Raw genomic sequence first — 22,058 nt, 5'->3', positions numbered from 1 at the left:
ACAAATAGCTATTCTTAGATTGCAAGTGCAGTGGCCCTTTAAGAGCCAGCATTGCCACAATAGGTTGACTAGCCTTTTTGTGTGTTGATGTGTTTCTATAAGCATGATCCAAAGCTTTAAAGTAATGGTCTTAAGGCTAAAGCTGTGAGAAACATCAGGCCTCAATAAACCTTCCTTCCCATATAGCTCAGTATCAATTCAGCCACTTAGCCATCCGGGTATACAACATCTTAAAAAAAACCTATGGTACTTTCTGAAGCAGAAATATTCACATAAACGATTCCCCCCAAAAATGACACTATTGAAACCCAACTGAAAACAGTTCTATCAGACCTTTGCTTTTAATTGAGTACCCAAATAGCTTAATGGAATTTCAGACAGTTCGAAACATAAATAAACTTTGGAGCAAATTTACTTTCTCTGATAGGAAAGCACTGTAAGTATGAGCTCAAAAGCCTAACTAAATTCAAACTCCTAAACACAATCAGCCTTTCAGTTTACCTTTCTAGGTCAGTGGCTCAGGTTTCCCATGTTAACTCTGGAGTAAAGTCTTATGGCACAGAGGGAGCTAAAGGCCTAGCCATTCACTTCCCAGAAGCAGTTGCTTTAATCCATTCCCAAAAGCATTTTATAGAATGAGTTCACAGTAACAGGTGCAAGGGGACCTGTGGCACCACACCAAAAATGTCAATGGTGGTGGTGGTGGAAGAACAAAGAGTGTAAAAACAAGTCTTATTGTACTGAACAAAACTCTTGCTGCATTGATCAGCCATGGCAACATAATTCTATTTAGGTTGGGTAGAATCTAAGGTGGGGAACTCATTTGCACAGTGTTTTTAACATGCTGAGCAGAGTACAGTATTTGCTCGTACTGGATTTGCTAATACTGTCTACGGCTCAAAGATAAATGACAATCTCTCAGCCTGCACCTATTGTTGAGGCCATTTAATTTTAATCCCTGGCTCTCTGGTTCTGCTCTCTCTGCTCCCAAGTCAAACAGCCTGCTAAAGTCTGTCTATAACTCATCGTATTAAAAACTTAGATCATCGTCCCCTATTGCCTCCAACAGTGCTTCGAATGAGATGTTCAGGTCAGTGAATCTCTACAGTATTTACAACTTCAAAATCATGCATACCAATTCAAAAAACAAAACAAAGCAGCATCACTCTGAAGATAAAGTAATAATCATACTTGCATTTGATATAGTTCCTTCACAGAGGCAAGGGGGGGAAGATCACAAATTATTGTGAAATACTTTTGAGAACTTTCAGTTATAGGAGCTATAAAATTCATGGTCTTCACGTCCAAATCCCTTTTCTTTCCACCCAGCACACATACCTTCATGCCTTGGATTTAAAAGGTCCACCAAAGGATATTTAAGGAAAAGACCCTTAATGTTAAACCACTGACAACCTTCAGATTGATCACAACTCCCAACGCTCATGTCAGCTGTCTTCAAATATACTAAGCATTCTTTCAGCCATGTCAATCTACAGAGACGTTTTGATATCAGCAGATCCTATTCGTCGCTTATGTTATTCCTAATATGACCACGGATTACCATGAACTATCAGGAATTACGAAGGGTTTTGATAAGTAAATAAGGAGAAACGATTTCCTCTGGCAGGTGGGAAGGTAACCAGTGGACACAGATTTCAGATAAGTGGCTAAAGAACCAGAGGGGAGATGAGGAAAAAATTTTTAGCCAACAAGTTATTATGATCTGGAGTGCACTTCTGAAACTGTGGTGAAAGCAGATTCGATAGTAGCTTTCAAAAGGAAATTGGATAAGTACTTGAAAAGGAAAAATTTGCAGGTTTATGGGATAAGAGCGGGGGAGAGGGACTAGTTGGATAGCTCTTTCAAATCCGGCACAGGTACGATGGGCTGAATGGCCTCCTTCTGTGCTGTAATATTCTACGATTCTAACTTCAAGGTTTTCCAGCTCCACGTACATCTCAATTTCTAGATTAGAAAACGCAGCAGAAACTTATACTCTAGTGTTGTTTCAGTTACATATTTAACAGGTAACATGAGCATTTTGGAAACTTCAAATAAGAATTTGTTCTTAAAGGGCTAGCCCAGAGCCCATTTGCTAATGGAAAACTAACTGCTGATGGTTTGAAGCAAATTACAGGCCACCAACTAAAATAGAAGTTGGCATAACAGGCTTATTTTACAGCATTCCCCATCACTTAATAATAATAATCCTTGCATTTGATATCGCGCTTTTCACGTCGGGAGGACGTCCCAAAGCGCTTCACAGAACACACTGTAAAGTGAATTGACTGTACATTTGTGGGCGAACGCGGCAGCCAATTGCGCACTTAGAAGGATTCAGTAACTCACTGAAAATGGTTATGAAGCTAGTCAATATTTTACAGCATTTCTGCTGAAATAGCATCAAACTATGACAGGAACCAGACCAGAAAGGCCCAAATATTATACAACAGGCTGAATTACACTACAAATCAATCCAAACTCAAGGATCCTTTCCCTCTACACCATTTGGCATCAGAGTTTGGGCTGACCCTCCAGTGCAGTGCTGGCAGAATGCTGTATTGTTAGATGTGCAAAACTTCAGATAAGACAATTAAAACTTCTGTCTGCTCAGGTGAATATTAAAGATCCCACCGCAAGAAGAGTAGCGAGTTTCTCCAGGCTAACAATCCCCTTGATCAGGGGAATAAAGGCCAGGGGCAACAGAAACAAATCAAAAGCAGTAAAACTTTCTTTAAAAAACTGAAATCTAAGATCAGCTAATTATCCTAATAATTTTTAAAATGGCTTCACATCGATTTCCTTAAATAACATGTGCATCATTCCATTAATACCTACAGTTTCTGAGATCAAACAAAAATCAACAGACAGCCTCATGTGTTGGAACATTTTATGTAAAAAAAAATCCTTACAATTGACAAAGCACCTTCAACATCTCAAAGTCCTTCACGGATAATTGCTGCGAAGCTTAAAGACTGTGTATTTGTAGACAATTGTAGCAGCCATTTTGTACACAGCAAATGTCTCATGAACAGCCACGAAGAGTCAATTGTCTTGAGGATGTTGACCAGAATACCAGGAGAAACTCCCTTCTCTTTTTGAATGGTGGCATGGGAACTTCAGCATCTGCCTGAACAGCCTGACTGGACCTCAGTTTAACATCTCACTTAGAAGCACAGCACCTCCACAATACAGTGTTCCTCCACTCCTGCATGGGAATGTCAGTCTAGCTTGCAAGTTCAAGTTCAAAAAAGGGGGTTTAACCCACCACCTCTGACCCAGCAATGAGAGCTCCATCAACCGAGCCAAATTGAAGCCTAATATAAGAGAATTGCATTTATACCAAATGGCAGGGGTTCTTTTTACATAAAAAAGCACACTTCTCATTTAACAGATGAGTGGTGTTAGTCGTCGACATTCAAACTTTAGGGCGAGTGTAAGGAACAACAAACAAACCCCAATAGAGAAAAGCACCAGTTAGTCCACACTCGGTGAAATCCCAATCTTGGCAGTAAGTGGAGGCCAAGCATTACCCAGAAGGGAGGGGAATTGAGAGCAACACCAGCCTCTTGACAAGTCATCTGCCACCTTCTTGACCAAGAAATGCTGCTCGGGGACTTATGGCTGGAGAGAAGACAAACCTCAAACTAAATGGAAACGGAAATTGCACACTAGATTGGGCAATGCAAAGCAACACATTTCAAAGCTACTTGTTAAAATTCACATACAAGAAAAGAGCCCCCATTTGCAGCAAGCACTGTGTGAGAGATGAGCAAAAATAAACAGCCACTGGCAATCTGACACCAGCTCAAAACTGGTGGTAAACAAAAAGCGGTTGCTAGTCACAGTGACATCAGTGGCCCACTGCCATCTGCACATAGAGTGAAGCTGCTGCCTTCAGCACTCTATGAGTTGCTGAGATGTAGGCCATCAATCCACTTTTTATTTGGTGTGTGCCTAAAAAACGGCCAGTCACTATGTTCAACCTATCATGCACAGTGAGCAACAAAGGTTAGGCAGGTGACACTAAAAACCTGTGACACGGGCATTAAAAGTTAACCTTTTCCATCTGACCCTGGAGAAGTTTAACATAATGCAAAAGCCAATTTGATACACCATGTTATTCTAAGTAGACAACTTGTTCTTTTTTTATACAAACGATTGCCTGATCACATCAAAACATCTCAAAGTGCAACACAAGTAATTAATGTCAAGTGTAGTGCCTGTGTGTACTGCCACAGCCATGTTGAAGCATCAAGGTCCTACAAAGAGCCACAAAATGGTCAAGTAATCTGTGGATTGTTATTTTTAAAATCTGACATAAGCGTTCACTTTCAAGACATACACTCATTTCCAAAGGATTCTGGGATTTGAAGGAATTGTCCTCAGACACCTTAAGCAAAACATTCAAAGCTAGTCTAAAGGAAGCCTCACAAATACAGGAATCTGGTGTGGGCGGAAGGAAACATAAATTGGGTGCATGTGTGTGAGGAGAGAAGAGAAGGGGGCATAAAAGGCAACATGGACATCCATTTAGAATGCATTTTAAATAGAGCAAACATTACACCTTAGGCTTTCCAACCAAACTATAGGGAACGCTAACTGTATGTCAGGGACACTTTACTCACTGTTGCATCAGCAAGCCCGAAACGTCTTATTAATTGCACAACTGCAAAAAAAGGAAATAAAACGCATGTTAACATCGATTTTCTCAAAGTAGTTTGTGTTTCTTCACTGCATATAATCTGATCAGTGCTGTTCTACTGGGACATTGCTATGCTCAAATTAGTGTTTAATCACAAAACAGGCACTCCATTTTACAGTAAACCCTGTGAAGCACTTTGAGACATCTGCCTCATGTGAAAGGCGGTATACCAAAAACAAGGATTATTAATATTAATTACTACTAGGTGCAAATCACAAGATTAGTTCAGATGAAGAAGCCTCTTTCACCCCTCTGATTCCATTCTTCTAGAACATTCCCCCTCCTTCCTCTCATCGCAGCACCAAGCTGTTTTTTAAAAAAAACAAGTCCAGTGTCCGAGCCTCAACACCCTTCCCAACATCCTGTTCATTGCTGATTATCCTCTGGGTAAAGAAAAATTTCCAGGTGTCTGTCCTAAAATTGCCCTTTGCAACCCTAATCTCACATGAGCTTGTAATATATATTCTCTGCTTCAATCCCTCTGCCTTGCCCATCTTCAAATCACACCTCTCCAAGCATGCCTACTCACCTCCCACCCTGGCTTTATGTCAAGTTCCGCCAATGTTAAGCGCTCCGAGATGTTACCCTGCATAAAGAGCACCATATAATACAGCATGTAGCTGTACTATCTTGATGCATCCCAGAGTATTGTTCTGGGGTTACTTTTCCAATTCCATTTAAAATGTTATGCACCCCTATAAAGTTGCCTCTGAGATATTTCTCAAGACTGAAGAGGCGAACACGTCCAACTGTTGCTCATAGCTCATTCCTCCAACACTGCCGACCATTCGCATCGCTCTTCTCTATTCTGCCTCGAGGCCTTGGGCGGACCTTCTATGTTGTGGTAACTAGACCTGTAAGCAGTGCTCTAGGTGCAGTCTGACCAGAGCACTATAAAGCTTCATGATGTCTGGGGATATGAACTCAAAAGATTTAACAATATAGCCCAACATCCAGTTTGCTTGGTTTATTACTGTCTCACACTGTTTTGACATAGTGAATGACAAGTCAACTAACACCCCTAGATCTCTTTCAGCTTGTCCCGTGGTAAGTTCTGTCCCATCCACGTGAGTAATGTGCGTTTCCTATTCTTACTTCCTGTGGTACCTCACATGTATCTGTATTAAATGTCACTTAACAGTCATTAGACCATGTGTATATCCAATCAAGCTCTTTGTAGTATTTTGTTGCCTTCTCTAATTCTAGTCCCCAACAACCTGAAAATGTAACTACCTTACACTGGGTCTGTAAATCCAGATCATCAAAATATGCAAATAACGACAGATCCCTCTAGAACTCCATTTAATACCTACACCGATTTTGACCTAGTTCCCCTAAAAAAAACTGCTTTCTTCCTTCCAGTCAAATCTGTATCCACATCCATGTCTTGCCCTTGATATCAGTGACCACAGTTTGCGATGGAGTCTTTCATGTGGTACTTTGATAAATGCCTTTTGGAAGTCTATATATACTACATCATATGGCTTCCCACAGTCAATTTGAGCTGTCACTTCCTCAAAAAAGTCAGTTTCATCAGGCAAGAGTTACCCTTTCTGAACCCAAGTTGGCTTTTATTTATTAGATTTTTATAAAAGCTTTCTTCTAGTTCCTTTCTGATGATTGATTTCATAATTTTCCAATTATTCAAATCAGGCTAATGGGTCTGTAATTTTCATGTTTGGTTCTGTCATCTTTCTTGAAGACCAGAAGTTTAAAATATATACTATAAAGTGAATTGACTATTTCTGTGGGTGAAACGAAGCAGCCAATTGCACACAGCTGTGTCCCACAAACAGTCATGGATTGAGTGACCAAATTATTATTGTCTTTTTTCTTGAGGGATTATTATCAGGCGCGTGGAGTGAGGAAACTTGCCCAAGGTTTGCCCTGCGGGGAATCGAACCCAGGTCTCTCGTTTGTGAGTCAAGTGCTCTAACCACTGAGCTACAGTACTCCCTAGATCTAGTGTACTACCACATCAACAAATTGTCTCAAAGCACTTCACGAAAGCTTACTGCAAACAATAAATTACATTTGTATAGCGCCTTTCATGCCAGGAGGATGTCCCAAGTAAAGTGCAATGACTATTATAGGACAGCAGCCACGTCGCACAAGCTGTAATGAAGTGAATGACCAAATTTATCTGGAAACCTATGCCTATAGCACCTGAAGAATCTCCCTAGTCTCCCTCATGCCATGAATCTTTATCGTCCACCTGAACATTAGGGACATAAGCATTTCATCCGTAGAACAGCACCTCCAACAGCACTCCCCAAGCACCATATTGGCGTGTCAACCTAAACACCTGTGCACACAAGATGCAGGGGACTGGAGATTACCTGATAACTATTTTAGTATATTGCCTACCCCACAAAACAAATTTCCTGCTACACAGCAGAGTAGGAGATTTCCCCAAAATGACTGAACTAGGTCATATCTCTAATCAAGCTTATCATACAAAATTGTTTTGACAGTTTAGCTCACCCAACACCATTACAAATACCCCGCAGCAAAGTATTCATTGTTTTTCTAGTTTTAATCCATTTAGTTTCACCAACTTTTCACCCACAAAATAGTCAATTCACTTTACAGTATATTCTGTGAGGCACTTTGAGAAGTCTCAACATAAGGCACTATATCAAATGCAAGGATTATTATTATAACTACAGTACCTGTGGTAAATAGCAGTAATCATAGACAAATGAAAAACATACCACGCTGTTCACAATAGATTAAACCCAGCAAAAACCTGCAAAATTCTAATGGTGTAACATTAATTTCATTTAAATTTACTGAGCAATCCATTCTCCTAATCCAACATTATTGAATAGCATTTGCTGAGCTACAGTACTAATAGTTCAGTGGTTTCACCTATGAAGGATCAACACCACCAAGTTAAATCTACAGTACTGGTGACCATTCAGGTTTGCTATTCCAATAGAACCATCATTTACAGGAATCTTTGCACTCGGCAATGTCCGAGAGGTTACTATAATCATTACTCCATTTGTGAATGGACGACTGAAGCTTAAAGCTATTTTGAGCATGACCAACAGTAAGTTCAAGCTACTAGGACTGAACAGTCTACTTTAATTGCAAAAGAGTGAAAATGAGCAGAGTATGTGTGCATACACACACCCCCCAAAAAACATTAAAAATCATCAAGTACTGCCAGGTTCCTCTTACTAATTTTCTTACTCCACACACCTGTTTACCAAGCAGTAAGTAGAAACCTGGTTGTTAGACGATTGGCGGATCGCTTTTCCGATAATAATCCATCAAAAAAAATAATTTGGTCACTCAATCCACAACTGTTTGTGGGACACTGCTGTGTACAATTAGTTGCCGTGTTTCGCCCACAAATATAGTGAATTTACAGTATAATCAATGAAGCACTTTGAGACGTCTAGAAGACATGATAAGGCACTATACCGCAAGTATTGGATTATTATTATTACTAAAAGAAAGAATGGAGCAGTCCCAATTTAGAGCAAATACTCAGATTACCAAGTGTAATGTAAGTAAACTGGACAATGCCCAAGTCAACCTTAATTGTACAGTTGCAGTAAATACCAAAACAACTGAAGGCATTTTATGCATTATTCATAACAAGACTGTACAATTACTTAATGTGAAAGTTATGATAAGAGTACAGTAGCCTTTTAATGCATAATACTTGCACTGTGCGGTTCTCAATGTAAGAAGTCAGAAGATTCCAGAACTGCCAGACTTTTTTTTATTGATTATAGAAAAGCTGATCTCAAACTGAAAAATCATTACACATGTCCCCAAAAAATGTAAACCTTTCTCTGATCCACAGGCAAAAAAAACCTACTCCCATCAGCATAATAAACACCCAAACAAGATAGTTCCTTTTTGGATAAGTCTAAATATCAAACATAGAAAAGATTCTGTGGATTTTTCTCTTTCCCTAATGTGTAAGACATTTAGAAATTCAAAGGCTTGCGAACAGAAAATCCACCGTAAAACCCACAGAAGAAGCTATAATTGGATGTGGTTAAAGAACAGAATTTATGTATCCAACTATTAAATCCAACATGCCAGATGTTTTTACTTCTCCCCTCTCTCTTGCTATATTTTAGTACACAGACATACCATAAATAAACTCAACTGAAGATTCTATTATTCTTTTAGGTCAAGAGACCAGTCGGTCACCAGTGTTATTTCCCATGGGTACTACTTTTACATTAAAGATTGCAAAGGGCCTGGAACACATGAGGTGGATTCTACTCATTCAGATTACCTTAACACTAAAAACAGACTTACAGTAGTTGTTATAACTAAAAAATTATATTAAAGATGAAATCAACTGGCTGCAAAATATTATTTATTTCAGGCAGGAAATTGTTAATTTTCCTGTAAACCTATTTCTGTTACACACACAAAACCACTCTGTAATACTCTAACCTTGTGCATCTATGGAATCTCCCTAGAAAGAAAAATCTACAGAAGTATTGCCTACTCAGTAACCAATCCAGATCAGTTTTGCAATACAAGTTCAGTTAAGGGTTACCAGCTTTGTGTGGGCTGATCTAAACTGAAACCCTTAGGTATTTAGAAGATATGAATTACAGAAACCCCCACCTTCTCAAATTTGACTTCATACTCAACACTTCCAAAAATAATATATTTATACAGATTTTCTGAGTTGAATTTTGCTTATTTTAACAATGTATAGTTTTGAATTTTTCCTCAGCCCCAAGAAATCACATATCCTGGAATGCAAATCAGTTCAGATATAATTGAATAGCTCTCTATCAGAATTGGCAGCTGCTTTACATACTGGTGAACACCTGTTGGTATTACTACAGTAAAACTCCTCTTTCAATCCCAACCCCCAGGAAAAATGCACTCAGTGTTAAGGTTTCAGTTTCATGCTCTTCGTGGCTGCATGTGAATGCATTCACTCTACACTATGAATCCCATATGGGTTTCATTGCCCACCACATATCATATATAAAAAACTGCAAGGTATCTACCTGCTATCTTAACATTTGGTGATCAGGGAATACTAGAATTCAACAAACGAGAATTCAACCCAGCTCTCCCTGCACAATCATCTACAAAAAAGCCAAGATCCTGCAGAGAGAATGGATGCACTGGATGTTTTTGTCAGAAATCACAAGAAATACTGCAGTATCCCAATTTTGATATATTTTTTTAAAAAAGGAAAGGGATGATCCACTCGCCTGCAGAATGAAATAAAGCATTAATACACAAAGGATATCAAATAGAGAAAATGGAGTGGGGTGGGGGAGATAAAGAGCTCTGCTTTCATTGATAAACATATCATTTTAATGCTTATGGGAAGGAGGAAAAGGCTTTGTGATAACAAAGTACAGACTCATCGTTAAAAATTCATATTTTTTCCATTTAACTTTTTTTAAAAGGGAAAAAAAGGCGGCGGTGGGTATACAATCCACCGTAAACAAATGTCATTTATAAATAGCTGAACCCCCCCCCACCGACCCACACACGCATGCGCACACTGCTGAACTCTACCATTCAATGAGCCCATTAACGACAAGTGCAAAGTTAAAACTGCATTTCAATTCCTGCTGCATCGATTTTTGCAATGAAACTATTTATTTACAAAAAAAGAGGTAGAAAGGGAAAAAGAGGGAGAAACATTTAATAACAATCAACCTCCTTTCTCTCTCTGTCCAGCCATCCCCACATCCTTTTGTAAAGGGGGAAAATAAACACAACAGCTCACACCGCTTACTTCCCACCGTCTTTTCCAGCTGAATTCCCATCCGTCTCAGAGCCGCTGGACTGACAAGGAGACGGCCCGTGTGTGCGCCTCAATGCCTCCAGTCCCCAACTAACAGACTGTAACTAGCAACACTGCAAATAACCTGACTGGCCCGCTAACCCCGCCCCACTCCGCGCCCCTCATTGGCCACTCCGCCCAACAGCTGGCAGCACCCGGGCTCCCTATTGGCCGAAGGAGCAGTCAATCACGCCCCTATCCGTTCTCGTCCTCCCGGCTGAAATAATCACGTTAGGCTGCGTCGCGGCAACACAGTGAGGTAAACGTGAAGAGCCAGTGCGCAGGTGCAGCGAGCCGGGCCACCGGCCGGCACCGGCTCCAGCCCCGCGGGGCAGGCCGGGAGTTGTAGTCTCCGTCTCCTCTACCCCACGCAGGCGCGGAGCGAAGGAACTACAACGCCCACAAGGCCGTGCGCTCCGGCTCTCCGCCCGTCTCCGCTCCTCCACAGGCCGTACGAGATGAGCCCCGTCCGCACACACCGCTCTCCCTCTCTCTCCAGCAGCCCCCATCTCCCCGACCATCAGCACCAGCCAACCGCACAGCCCGCCTCACACCAGCTCTCATTCACACCCCCCCCCCCACACACACACACACACAGCCAAAGACACACAAAACGATACCATTAAACTCCACAAAGTGAGTCAGTCGACAAAGATAACAACATTTCTTTCTCTCGTATTATTTTTGTTTTTCTCTTATCATTCTTTCTCTTCCCCCTCTCATATTATTTTCTTCCTCTCGTTTCTCTCCCCCTCTTCTCAGATTATTGTTTTTGTCCCCTTCTCTCTCTATCTCTCTCATATCATTTCGTTTTTCTCTTCACCCATTTTTTTCTCTCTCTCTCTCACATTATTTTGTTTCTCTGTTCCACTTGTTTCCCTCTCTCTTTTATCTCGTTATATTTTGTTTCTCTTCTCCCACCTTTCTCTCTCGCACACCACACGTTATTTTCTCTCCCCATCTCGTTTCTTCCCCTTTTTCTCTCTCTCTCATGTTATTTTGTTTTTCTCTTCTTCCCACTTCTCTCCCATATTAATTTGACTCTCTCTCTCTCTTTCTTTCTCGTCTTCCTTTCAGCCCTTCTCTTTTAGGATAACTACATTAACACACGCACAGGTCAAGGCGGCAGCACCCACCACAAACACTAATCCCCTCCGTCCGTCTCCCGACCTCCAGGAGAACTGAGTCCGGCGGCGCCGCGCAGCCGCTTTTATAACCTCAGCCACTACCATTCAGCCAGAGCCGAGGGGTGCAACGGCGTAAGGAGACCGCGAGTTCACGCGCCGAGAAACCACAGCGAAAAACGAAACACCGAACAACACTCGGATTCGTGCACTTTGTTTACCTTTTTTTACTTTAAAAAAAGGGTAGAGTGTGTTTTTGAGCGGGGCCGGTTTGCCTTGCGGCCAGGCTGACACCCCTCTGCCTCTGCCCCCGGGTGGAGCAGTCCGGGCCCCAGCCCCGCCCCCTCCCCCCACATTATAAACAATGGAACCTCGTGGGAGCCGCCGCCAAGTGAGTCTGTGCGGATCCCCACCTGTGCGCACTGTTGGGCTCTTCATCAGCTCCCACTGAAACACAGACAACAAACAAAAGCAATGCAATCGAGCAACGTGGATCAAAAACGCCAGCAAATTTAAACTTTTGCACCCCCCCCCCTCCCCCCTATTCCCCTTTTATTAAGTGGAACATGGAATATTAATATCAACAATAATCCTTTGCATTTGATACAACAGCTTTCATGTCTCAAAGCGCTTCACTGGATTTAATCGTCTGGTGCAGTGACTGTTGTTGTGGGGTGAACTCAGCAAAAGCCAATTTTGAACAGGGAGCTTCGCCATCAAGTTGGGTATTCACGTCATACAGCAATAACAAATTGGCTGTTTGTGGGACACTGCTGTGCACAAATTGGCTTCTGCGTTCACCTACAAAATACACAGTCACTTCACTTTGCAGTAATTCTGGTGAAGTGCTTTTGAGGTGTCTTGACGATATGACAAGGCGCTTTATCAAATGCAAGGATTATTTTTCTATTTGTATTTGACAATAAAAACATGATCATGGCCAGGTTAATGAATAACACCTGCAAGATATTTCTTTAACTGTTTAACCCTCAAGATATTTCTGTAACTTTGCATTTGGACTTAATTTGTATGTTTCCTCAAAACATCTATTTACAGGATTAAGAATGCGTGATTTTTAAAGGAAGAAACACACCCCAGTGCAACTCTGTGGTAGAAAATAATGGAAAAGTTTGTTATTTTTAAAACATTAATGTGGATTGTATCAGAGTTCACCATACAGTAAGAAGTACTTTATTACCTTGTAAATATTTAATGATTCTTCTTTGTGATTGCATTCAAAATGTTGGCAAAGTGTGAAGAGACCTATAAAATTATTATAAGAATTGCAAACCTCCTTTGTGTAATTGTATAATTTCTCTTAGAAAATACAGCAATTTTCAGCATACAATTGGTACATTTACAACGCTGGGCCGGGCCAATGGTGCCATCTGCTGGAGCTGGAAACTGATATTTCTGGTTATATCTCAGGTTGTGATCTAATAATACAATACTTAATATAATAACATTCCTTGCATTTGACATAGCACCTATTATGTCAGGAAGACATCTCAAAGTGCTTCAAAGAATTTTACTGTGAAATGTAGTGACTGTGTATATTGTAGGCATTGTGAAAGCTACATATTACCTTTGCTTCAGATTTCAACAACATTTATATAGGGCCTATCACGTCGGGATGACATCCCAGGGTGCTGAACAGTCATGGTTATGCACCTGAGCTGACTGGTTTCAAATCAGATTTCATAAGAACATAAGAATTAGGAGCAGGAGTAGGCCATTCGGCCCCTCGAGCCTGCCCTGCCATTCAATAAGATCATGGCTGATCTTCTGACCTAACTCTAAATACCTGCCCTATCCCCATATCCCCTAATCCCTCTATTTTTAAAACATCTATCAGTCTCAGCCTTGAAGATGTTCAAGGACTGAGCATCTACAGCCTTCTGGGGTAGTGAATTCCATATATTCACTACCCTCTGAGTGAAGAATTGTTTCCTCAACTCTGTTCTAAAAGGCTGACCCTTAACTTTAAGACTGTGACCCCTGGTTATAGATTCTCCTACCAGGGGAAACAGACCCTCAGTGTCTACTTTATCAGCCCTTTAAGAATCATATATGTTTCAATAAGATCTCCCCTAATTCTTCTGTACTCTAGAGAATACAGCCCTAGTTTATTCAGCCTCTCCTTATAGGTCAGTCCCCTCATTCCAGGAACTAACCGAGTGAATCTACGCTGCACCCCCTCTAGGGCAAGTATATCCTTTTTTAAATAAGGAGACCAAAACTGCACACAGTACTCTAGGTGCGGTTTCACCAAGGCCCTATGCAGAAGCAGCAAGATTTCCCTACTCTTGTCCTCTAAACCTTTTGCAATGAACGCTAACATGCCGTTCGCCTTCTTAGTTGCTTGCTGCACCTGCAAACTAACTTTTTGAGACTGGTGTACAAGGACACCCAAATCCCTCTGAACACTAACACTATCTAATCTCTCCCCCTCTAGAAAATAATCTGCTTTTCAATTTTTGCTACCTAGGTGAATAACTTCACACTTCCCCACATTAAATTCCATCTGCCACCTACTTGCCCACTCCCCGAGCCTATCTATATCCTGTTGCAATCTTTTTGCATCATCCTCAGAGCTTACTCTCCCACCTAGTTTAGTGTCATCCGCGAATTTAGATACGTTACATTCAATGTCCTCGTCTAGATCATTGATGTAAATTGTAAATAGCTGAGGCCCAAGCACTGATCCTTGTGGCACTCCACTAGTCACATCCTGCCAATTCGAGAATGACCCGTTTATCCCTACTCTCTGTTTTCTACCCGTTAGCCACTCTTCAATCCATGCTAATATGTTCCCATTAATCCCGTGGGCCTTAACCTTGTGCAATAGCCTTTTGTGTGGCACTTTGTCAAATGCCTTCTTAAAATCTAAATATACTACATCTACTGGTTCCCCCCTATCTAACCTGCTAGATACATCTTCAAAAAACTCTAAAAGATTAGTTAAGCATGACTTCCCTTTTGTAAAGCCATGTTGACTCTGCCTAATCTTGTTATGGTCTTCCAGGAATCCCATAACGACATCTTTAATTAAGGACTCAAGAATTTTCCCTACCACTGATGTCAGACTAACTGGTCTATAGTTCCCCATCTTTTCTCTCCCACCCTTCTTAAATAGTGGTGTTACGTTTGCAATCTTCCAATCAATGGGAACCGTTCCAGAATCCAGAGAATTTTGGAAGATCAAAGACAAGCCATCCACTATCTCAGTAGCCATCTCTTTTAAAACCCTAGGATGTAGGCCATCAGGTCCAGGGGATTTATCAGTTTTAACAATTTACCTAAAACCATTTCTTTACTAATGTTAATTTCCCCAAGTTGCTCGCTAACATTGTCTTCTTGGTTCCCCTCTATTCTTGGTAGGTTTTCAGTGTCTTCTAAGGTGAAGACAGTAGCAAAGTATTTGTTTAATGACTCTGCCATGTCTTTGTCCCCTACTGTAATTCCCCCCCGTCTCTGCCTGTAATGGACCCACATTTACCTTTGACAATCTCTTCCTCTTTACATATTTATAAAAACTCTTGCAGTCTGTCCTTATGTTCCTTGCTAGTTTGCCCTCATATTCCATTTTCTCCCTCTTAATTACTTTTTTGGTTCTCCTTTGTTGATCCCTAAAGTTCTCCCAATCCTCGGATTTACTACTCATCTTAGCTGTTTTATAGGCTTCTTCCTTTAACTTCATACTTTCCCTAACTGCTCTAGTTAGCCACGGTTGGGCCACCTTTCCCGTGGCATTCTTATCCCTCAAAGGAATACGTGCTCGCTGGGAATTTTAAACGTCTGCCATTGCTGCCATTTCACTTTCATTTACACTGTATTCTTGCAATTTATTTTCAACATTTGGACTATTATGACATCCACTGGAAACAGGAAATGTGATAATATTAAGATAACACTAAAATTAGTAACCAAATGTTCTTCCTCTTCTGGTTATCACACCCCCTTACTTTAAATGAGAACTTGTAATTTTGTTGTGATAAATTATTGGAAAAAAAATTATGAAATAAATCATCAGCATAGAGTGTCAGGAGGACATCTCAAAGAGCTACACAGGATATATTCTAAAGTGTACAGACTGTGTATTTTATAGGCAAATTCAAGAATGTGCCCCAGGGCTCCACCTCGGCCCTCTCTTCTTCCTCATCTATATGCTCCCTCTTGGCGATGTCATCCATACACTTCCACATGTAAACCACATGTTTACCATGTGGTAAACTTCCACATGTATGTGAATGACACACAAATCTATTTCTCCTCCTCCAGCTGCGATTTCAGGTCCACCAATGTTCTCTCTGGTTGTCTGGCGGACATAAGGACCTGATTGAGAGAAACCTACAATTAAATGTTGACAAGATGGAAGCCATACTCATTGGCTCCCATCAACATCTTCTATCCTCTGGCCTCCTCAACCTCCCAGGCCTATCCCTCAATCTCACCAAACCGGTGTGCATCCTAGGTGACAGGTTCGACCCACAGCTGTTCTTCCTTCCCTACAACTGGGACCCTGACCAGGACCGCCTTCTTCCACTTCCACCACATTGTCCACCTCCGACTGTACCTTAACCCAAATGCAGCCGAAATGTTCGTTATGCATTCGTTACCTCACGACTCGGCTTTTCAAATGCCTTCCTCGCCGGTCTTCCCAGCTCCACCATCCACAAGATCCACAAGATCCAACTAATTCAAAACTTGGCCACCTACATACTCCCCCATACTAAACTCCGAACCCCCATCATACCAGTTCTAGCCAGACTCTACTGGCTCACTGTCGCCGAACAGATCGATTTCAAGATCCTCACACTCGTTTTCAAATCCCTTCACTCCCTGGCACCTCCCTATCTCTCCCTAACCCTAACCCTGCTTACTCCCAAACCATAATCCGCTGCCTCTGCTTGACTGGCTCTGGCTTCCTACATGTCCCTCTTGCCCTCCGTTTCACCATTGGTGGCTGCGCTTTCAGCTACTATGCCCTGAAACTCTGAAACATTCTTCCTCTATCCCTCTGCTTTGCCCTTTCCTTCCCCGTCTTCAGGTCACACCTGAAGAACTTCCTCTTCGACTGTGCCTACAGTCCTCCCCCTCCCCCCGGCTCGGCGTCGTGCTTTGCCACTGTGAAGCGCTCTGGGACACTACCCCGTGTGAGGGCTGTTATATAAATGCAAGTTGTTGTTATTGTTGTACTTGTACTGAGATCAGATTTCTTCTCCTCAAACTTCGGCTGAGTAAAGATCATGTACCTGATAACCTCAGGCACAACCAACATAACTGGGTAACTTCAGGTGCGCTGCCATTTAATCACACCCCATCTTCACAAACTGTACTGCGGGTAACCTGTATCCCTTTAACCACCATTCTACTTTAATTTCTAGTCCCTCTTGTTTCTTTAAGAGTTATTTTAAACCAGTGCCCTCTAGTTCCGCTATCACAGTCTAAGTCAAATAGCCGTTTGATATACATCACCTTGAACACCAAGGGTGAACTTGCTCACCCAAGTCCTCTCAGTTATCCAGTGCAGCCACCAGCTAATTTTTGACACAATTGTTACACCAAAGCTTGACATCTTGCGATGTATCCATGTTAACCCTGAGAGCCAAGGGGTTTCCATTGGCTGCCAAACCACCTGCTGAAGACTGCATTCAACCAAGTGAACCCCATCGACTGCACCAATGTCGCTCCCACTTCTCCCACACTTGGCATCTAACCTGCGACTGTGTAGCGTTCCGAGACCCTATTCTAATTGAAAGAGATAATATAAATGCAAGTTGTTGTTGAATAAACATTTGCAAACAAAATGGCAATCTTTGCCTCCAAAAATGGCCGCTGAGCAGCGGAACGGAAGAAGAAAGAGCAACAGAAGATTTTCAATTTTACAAAGTTTTAAAAAAAGGATTAGATTCATTGGGTTATAATCCCGTCCCGGACCCTTAACACAATGAGTGCCTTAACGTGTGGTTGAAATGTCTCTGAGACATTGTCCCTCGTGAAATTCGCTATATAAATGCAAGTTGTTGTTGCAGTTGTCTCAAAGCACTTCACAGGATTTACCGTAAAGTCCTGTGACTGTGTTTCATAGGCAAATGTGGAAGCCATTTTGTGCATCGCAATGTCCTACAAACAGTCATGGAGTGAATGACTCATTTTATTTCAGGAATTGTTGGGCACCAGGGTCGTTAAGATGTGGTCACCCGAACGTTTGCAATAGTCGAGGTAAGTCCGTGTTCAATCAATGGTGGGTTTCCAGTTTTTTCTTTAAATATTTCCTGATTTATGGAATAAATCAGGGTGGTCCAACTGACATTAAACTGAGGTCCTGTCTGCCTGTTCAGATGGACTTTAAAGATTCTTTGTCGCTATTTCAAAAAGGGCGTATGTCCCAGTGTCCTGGCCAACTATCACCTAAATTAAAAAATAAATAAAAATAATAAATTGGTCACCCAATCCACAACTGTTTGTGGGACACTGCTGTGCGCATTTCGTCCACAAAATATACAGTCATTTCACTTTATAGTATATCCTGTGAAGCACTTTGAGACATCTTGAAGACGTGATAAGGCGCTATATCGAATGCAAGGATTATTATGATAAATAAAATCGCTCATTCATTTCAAGCTCTTTGTGGGACACTGCTGTGTGGAAATTGGCTGCTAGGTTCACCTAAAAATACATTTTACAGTGTATCTTGTGAAGCACTTTGAGACATTGTGATGATGTGATAAGGCACTATATCAAATACAAAGATCATCATTATATTAATTGTACACTGTCTGATTCTTCACTGGGGGAGAGGGGTTTACAGCACAAACACTCCACTGCAGTAAGTCTTCAGCCTTTTTCACGAGCAGTTGATTTCAAACCCTTTCAAAGAGGAGGCTTGAGCTCAACCATTCCCCAACAGAGACATGAAATCATCTCATGTTCTCAGCCTTAAAGACCACTGCCTTCAAATCATATAGGATTTCCTAAATTAAGCCTCAATTCGGACATCTGTACTCTTTGAGCACTGCAGAAAATATGCTTCCAAATTAAAGCTGAAATGGAAGAATTTTCCACAATCCTGCACGACCTTAGCTTTTAAGACAATTGATTTAAGGCTGAGACCATGAGGATGTTTGGAGGTCTCTGCTCCCCGGGGTGCGGAGGTAGTCGTTTCTTTAATCTAAAGAGCGCAGCAGTCAAGCATGGTGTTAAAGCGAGAGATTGCAAAGGTTACAGACAAGAACCGTGTTACCAAATCCCTGGAGGTAGGGACGGAAACTGAGGCACCTGGTGGGTGTTAGTGTGGGATGGAATCAAGCTGTAAAATCTGCATTGATCATAGACAGATCTGTGGCTGCAGCCAAAATGATTCACAACAGGATTCTATCGTGTTCCAGGCTTTGGTGGTGGCCACGTTTACACTGTGTACAGTAACTGGTGCAAGACCACCAAACATCAGCACAAATGCAATCCCTGGTATCTGCTTGCATTTATATTGCGCCCTTCACGTGGGATAGCATCTCGGAGCACTTGACAGTGGTGGAGTCTGACCCCAAGCCAGAGGGAAAGGGAGTGGGGAGGTAAGCATAAGCACCATCAAAAAGGAAGGTCTTTAGATGGGATTTGAAAGTGGAGAGGGAGGGGAGGGACAAGGTGGAGAGACTGATGGAGAGAGTTCTAGAGTTTCAGGGTGTAGTGGTTGAAGACACAGCCACTGACGGTGGAGCGGAGGGGACAAGGGTCAAACAGGAGGCAGTAGCCAGCCGAGCAGAGGCAGCAGGTGGTGGAGTAAGCAAATCAGATAGTTAGGGAGGTGCAAGGGCGTGAATGGATTTGAAAATGAGTGAGAGGATCTTGAAATCGATCCGTTCGGTAATTTGGAGCCAATGGAGCCTGGCAAAGACTGGTGTGATCGGGGTACGGAGGCAGCCTGGCTTTTGCCACTGATTCAAAAGGTTGTCAATTGAAGGCCTGTGTCAGGACTTAGAATCACACTGTCTCGGCTAACAATCCAGTGCAGTGCTGATGGCGCACTGTATTGTCAAAGGTGCCGTCCTTCAGATGAGACATTAAACTGAGCGTCCTTCTGCCTGTTCAGGTGGACGTTAAAGATCTCATAGTGCAATTTGAAAAGAGCAGGGGGTTTATTCCAGGGTCCTGGCCTATAAGCCCTCCCCCCCCAACCCCCAGTAAAATTGGGCATTTGCTGTTGTGGGACATTGCGGTGTGCAAACTGGCTGTCACATTTGCCCACAAAATACAGTCACTCCACTTTACAGTGTACCCTGGGAAGCGCTTTGAGATGTACTCTTGACAGGCTCTATATCAGTCTCATAGAGTAGTGGTTCTGAGATGCGCTCTGAGATGCCGTCCAGAGTGGAGGGCACTATATAAATCCAAATTGTTGTAGTTGTTGGTTAGTGCATTCGCCTCGCAAGCCAGAGCAAAACCTTAGGCAAGTTTACTTACTCCACACACCTCCGGTTGTTAGTCAATTGACAAATCGCTTGCTGGGAGTAATAATCCCTAAAAACAATTGTTCACTCAATCCATGACTGTTTGAGGGACACCATTGTGTGCAATTGGATGCTGTGTTTCTCCCACAAAATACACAATATTATAATGTCACTCCATTTCACAATATATTCTGGGAAGCCCTTTGAGACTTGCAATTGATATATTTGATAATAACGTGATAAAGCACGATACTAAATACAAGGGTTATTATGATAAATATGAGGATTATTGATATTTTTGTTAAAGACTGGTTGGGTTGAACAGACAGTTTCCATGCGGCATCATTCCATTCAACTCTATATAATGTGGTGATCATTACATCGTATTGATCTGTAACAGCAGCAAACTCATCACTGCACCCTTTATAGTGAACAACATCAACAAATTACATTTGAATATCACGTTTCACATCGGGAGGACAGTCAGGAATTTTGTGTAGGCATTTTCTTGCAGTCTCCACACTGTCTGTACATTCTTAAGCAAAGTGAAAGTGGGTTTGTTGTTTTTTATTTCCTAAAGCAGCAGAAACTCCTCACTGGAAGAATTTTTTTTCTTGCCAGTTCAGTTGGAGATTTTCAGAAATGCCTAGTTAGCACATTGATCATAGTTGATACTGCTCGTTAATTAAAGCTTGAAGAAACACATTTCTACCATTCATGTGTGGCACCCTTTTCCTGCGAGTACCTAGTAAGCACAGCCCCAACTCAATACAATGGGGGTGACCTGCATCTAAAACACTTTGGAAATAGATTGGCTGGATATGCCCTCTGGTGAGAGTGTGCGTATGCCATTCTATGACTAGGTGGCCTGCATGTAATTCTCAGTTTGGTTTGGATACTCTTAAGCATGGTAATTGGTTTCCACGTGTCAGACACCTGCCCCCAAAAAACCCTGAAACACTCAAGTATGGTCACATTTAACATGTTGCTACAAATCCAAAATTGAAGGAAAGAGACAGAAAGAGAGAGAGGGAGAGAGAAAGAGTGTGTGAGAGAGAGAGAGATTCACAAAAGCTGTAACAAATTTGTTTTCAAGACCGGTTGCTCAGTCCTGAAATCAATGCAGTCAATAAGCAGTGCAGTTCTTTTGAAGCTGGATGAGTAATAGACAGATCCCTGGGGCCTGGCTCAATCCTGTGATGTGGATTCTAATATCCCCTTTCATTCAAGGGATATTAAAATCCACGTCACCCAGCCCCCCAAAAAACATTCTGTATTATTGCAGGGTAATAGTTAGTGTTAATGAGTGGCATGCACACTATGAACACTCTAATGAAAATAGGCTGCTCCACTAGGCAAAGACTTTTAAAGTTGTCTCTCTTAATAAGTTATTAAAATTGGTCACTCTCTGCATGGCTGTTTGTGGGACATTGCTGTGCACAAATTCGCTGCCACATTCACCCATAAAATACATGCAATCACATCATTTTACAATGTATCCTGTTTGTGTAGGCGGAAGTGGCAGCCAATTTGCAATGCCCCACAAACAGCTATGGAGCATGTGACCAACTTTATTTGAGGGATTGTTGGCCAGGACATTGACGATCTGAGGCCTGAAATTCCACCTCGTATTAGCCTATAAAGTTGTTCAAATTTAAGATGGCACAGAATTGCCATCTTAAATCCTGTTGTCATTCTTAAATTTTGTCTTAATTTGGAAGCCAGTTCCTTTTTTAAAACTGCGGAAAACTAATTAACGCTTCTGAATTAACACTGAATGTAAGAATTTTCCACAATTCTGAGCGATCTGCAATCTTAAGATTCCTTCCCACTCATGTTAACTCAGGGAGTCAAAGCCCTCACATGTAGTAGGGTGGTCTTAGCTGGTCAAGCAGCAGGAAGCTTGCCAGGCAATGTTCTCAATGGCTTTTGAGCTTTTTGGCTATGCGTTTTTTGCTGGTTAGACTCCAAGAGTTAACCCAAAG

General features: G+C 41.8%; 1 protein-coding gene across 5 annotated transcripts in view; it reads right to left on the bottom strand.

Moving 5' to 3' along the window:
• fam53a (family with sequence similarity 53 member A) overlaps window positions 1-11,699 on the bottom strand; it is an 85,168-nt gene extending 73,469 nt beyond the window's left edge. The window contains exons 1-2 of one of the 5 annotated variants that reach the window (XM_007897948.2): window positions 11,636-11,699; window positions 4,629-4,669 (exon numbers count right to left, since the gene is read on the bottom strand). The gene's annotated coding sequence lies outside the window, so the exon portion shown is untranslated. Of the gene's footprint in view, window positions 1-4,628; window positions 4,670-10,372; window positions 11,215-11,635 lie in introns of those variants that run through there. The other 4 variants (XM_007897951.2, XM_007897950.2, XM_042333632.1 and 1 more) reach the window with 4 other exon arrangements.
• Between the last annotated feature and the right edge of the window lie 10,359 nt (window positions 11,700-22,058).

Source organism: Callorhinchus milii, unplaced genomic scaffold, assembly GCF_018977255.1.
Source record: "Callorhinchus milii isolate IMCB2004 unplaced genomic scaffold, IMCB_Cmil_1.0 Scaffold1, whole genome shotgun sequence".
Lineage (NCBI taxonomy): Eukaryota > Metazoa > Chordata > Chondrichthyes > Chimaeriformes > Callorhinchidae > Callorhinchus > Callorhinchus milii.
Note: the sequence above shows the minus strand (reverse complement) of the source record. Positions and strands in the feature narration are given on the sequence as shown.